The sequence below is a fragment of the Octopus bimaculoides genome, chromosome 1 (genome assembly GCF_001194135.2).
Source record: "Octopus bimaculoides isolate UCB-OBI-ISO-001 chromosome 1, ASM119413v2, whole genome shotgun sequence".
Classification (NCBI taxonomy): Eukaryota; Metazoa; Mollusca; class Cephalopoda; order Octopoda; family Octopodidae; genus Octopus; species Octopus bimaculoides.
The window spans coordinates 145,358,738-145,362,536 of NC_068981.1; the positions used below are offsets into that span (position 1 = coordinate 145,358,738).

Below are 3,799 nucleotides of genomic sequence, written 5' to 3' on the forward strand. Positions count from 1 at the left end.
ACAAAAGGGACGGATAGAAAAGCCTCAATGACTTGACAAGCAATTTGGTAGACGGAAACTGGGTGTGAGTTGGTCCCAAATGTGTGTATGTGCGTGTATTTGTCTCTGTACTTGTGTTTGTTTCTCACTGTTTGCAACCGACCTTGGTATGTTTATTCCTATATCTTAGAAGTTCTACAAAAGGGACGGATAGAATTAATGACAAATTTAAATTAAGTACTGGAGTCGATTTAACGCGATGCCCCAACATGGCTGGAGTCTATGAATAAACAAGTAAATGAATAAAATAGTGTATGGTATATGAGAACAGTGCGTGTGTGTGTGTGTATGTGTGTGTGTGTGTGTGTGTGTGTGTTTGTGTGTGTGTGTGCCTTGAACAAAAGTTGTTTATAATTTGTCTTCATTATTCTCTTTCTTTTTTTCTTTTCAGATCTACAAAACATTGCCTGCCGGCAGATTAATTAACAACATATTTATTGGATAATGGTTCTAGTTTGATATATCCATTGTTTTTTTATATGATGTTACACCTCATTAATTCTGGGTCGTGACAACGTTTTCTTCTTGTTTGTATGGTTTTCTTTCTTTTCTTCCGTTTTCGTATTTCATACTTTTGTTCAAACATTCGATTTTTGCCATAAATTAAGTATGTCTTTGATAGTCCAATTTAACGCTATATTTCAATTTTTCTTTCTTTTCCTGTCTCTTTCTTTCTTCCCCGTCTCTCTCTCTCTCTCTCTCTCTCTCTCTTTCTCTCTCTCTCGCTTAATATTTCATACACACAATAGTGTATGACATTTTACTAATATTTTCTTCTGTATAGTGGATCAAAAGACGTTAGATGTCCAAACCGAAGAACAACTCAGTGACAGTGATTGGTGTTAGATTGTCACGTATTTTCTACCAAGAGGCCGATGTATTATCGATTCGTCCCGTTCAGTTAGTTTTTGCTGACTATGATTTTCTCGTATAACAAGCATCGGTATCATAGATGCTTGCCAATTTTGAAATCTGTGATTAATCATTGCTGAAACATATTTCATCGTTTAACCCTTTTGTAACATACATCGGTTGAAATACACTTACTTTTGAAATCAACTAATATTGATTTCAAATTTTGGTACAAGGTCAACAATTTCGGGGGAGGGTACGCCGGTTACATCGACCTCAATACTCAACTGGTACTTATTTTATCGACTCCGAAAGGATGAAAGATAAAGCTAGCCTTGGCGGAATTTGAACTCAGAACAAGAAGACGGGCGAAATGACTATAAACATTTTGCTTGCGTGCTAACAATTCTGCCAGCTCACAGCCTTATTGTTTAAATCAATATTCTTTCTATTCTAAGCACAAGACCTAAAATTCTAGGGAAGGTATACTTGATAATTATTTTATCGACTCCGAAAGGATAAAAGGCAAAGTCGAGCTCGGTGGAATTTGAATTCACACCGTGAAAGAGCCATAAAAAATGCCGCAATGCTAATGATACTGAAGAATTTTTTTAAATATATCTCATTATTAAACTGGTGTTGGAAATATAAATTAACATAAAATGCTGTTGGAAGGTTACAGTTTAGACCAACAACAAAAGAGGGGATTTTTATCATAGAACTAGAGGCGTTTAAGGCGGGTCGGTATCAAAAGGGTTAAGTTAGAAACTAACTAATTCATAATTTCATATTGACAGAGCTTTCAATATTCTCGTGCACGATGAAATCTGTAGCGTTAATTAATTAACTAAACACTGAAGAATTAAAATCAGACAGAGACGAATGTAACAGCAAGTTTTGATATTAAATTATAAAACCCAGTAATTTCAAGAGTATGTTACAGGAATGAAATTTACATTAAAGAACAGTTTGGTTAGTTATTAAATCACGAGAAAGGACTCTCCAGGCAAGTGGTGTTCAAAACCGACATCGAATACCCTCCTCTTACAAGATTAACTGATATCTACCATAAACATAAATACGTATGCGTATTTGTGCGTATGCGTGTGTGTGTGTTTTGCACGTGTATACATGTTGAAGGAGCCCAGTATGTATGAAAGGTTAAGAAGTTTACTTCGCAGCTGTGAGGCCCTAGGTTCGATCCTACTGCTTGAAATCTTGGGCAAAAATCCTTTTCTATAGCCTCAGATTGACACATACCTTGCGAATGAATCGGGTAGAAACTGTACAAAAGCCTTTCAGCCGAATTGAGCTGTAATTCAGAAGATGCAACCATGTCATACACTGCGTCACACTGATAGTCTCTGAAACTTTCGTCAATGATACGCGTATATGATGAATGTTCAGTCACTTAAACGTAAATTCAATAGTTAATTCAAAGATCTAACAACTGAAACCTTATCGTCCAACAGCGAAGATCCACTCTGTGTGTGTGTGTGTGTGTGTGTGTCTGTGTCTGTGTGCGTGCGTGCGTGCGTGTGTGTGTGTGTGTGTGTGTGTGTGTGTGTGTGTGTTATTTTCTTTAGTTAGTCGTCAAACAGAACCAAGCCCACTAATTTTACAAGTCCTCGAGACTGACACAATCGTTATAGTTGACATTAAAAATGAACATCTGGGTGGGTCGAGATCAAAATAGGTAACTTTGATAGGAAAGGAATTCCATAAGATTACTGTTCTGAAACAAGAACAGCAAGAAAATTTTTCTAGTACGGAATCTAGTAGGAGAAAAACACTAATGAGAGACAAATGAGTCGAATCAATCGGTTGGGCCCGAGTGATAGTATATGGAATATATTGGTTCAAATAGTGATAGTTGTAGTAGCTGTGAAAATAACAGTAGAAGAGGCTGAGAGGAGAAACAGCATGGTATGAATCTTAATCAGTATTTGTACCACGGTGATGAAACTTTGGCAATCAGTTAAATAATCTTGAATATAGTGTGGACATTTTTGTACGTGTAATGCCGTCTCAGAGATGTGAACAGGACTTCAAAGTCTGTCTAAATTGAGCTTCGTACAAAGTCAGCAGATGATCAGAGCTGAACAGTACTCTGATTCTGAAAAGAAAGCTTAGACTTTCAGTTGCAGTTTACATCGCGTTATTATACTTTAGAGATTCTGAGACGTAAAGTTTATAGTACATTGGAGAGATTTAGATACATATTGTATGTGTATAAAGAGTGAGGATCAAAACTGTTTCCATCAAGTGTAATGTCTGTATCTTGATGAAGGCTTTTAAAGAAGGGAAATGTGTAATGCTGGTAACATAGTGCACTGCTTAATGTGAATGGAAAGGAAACTGTTGGAACCGGTTGCCGTGTTAAATTGAAGTGAGCATAATAAAGTTTTCACACTTGGCGACTGTGAGGACAAGATGGCCAGGCGTGTGAGTAGAGGAAAAGAGTTTTATAGGATGTTTAATGCCCGGGTTGATATGCTGAGAAATTACTGTTTATCACCTCTTGTCCACTGAAGATATCCATATCTGCCGAAATACAAACACAAGAAAGCTAAATCGGATTTAATAGCATATAGTTAGAGGAACATAAATGCATGTAGAGAGTATACATGACTGCACTTATGTAAAACTTCCCTGCAGATATGCAGTAAAACATTTTAGTGCTTTGGTGCATGAAACGTGCATGTTTCTTGTCTCATATATAGAGAGACACAGGCAGACAGACAGACAGACAGACAGACAGACAGACAGACAGACAGACAGACAGACAGACAGAGAAAGACAGACAGACAGACAGACAGACAGAGAAATTCATATGTATGCACGCACACACATATATTATATATACATATATATGTGGTAATAGGAACGTACACGTTTATGCATTTTT

At 36.9% G+C, this 3,799-nt stretch overlaps 1 protein-coding gene across 1 annotated transcript in view; it reads left to right on the forward strand.

Annotated features, from left to right (window-relative positions):
* Positions 1–3,799, forward strand: part of LOC106868068 (secretin receptor) — a 725,176-nt gene that overhangs the window by 677,178 nt on the left and 44,199 nt on the right. The gene's annotated exons all lie outside the window — the stretch shown is intronic.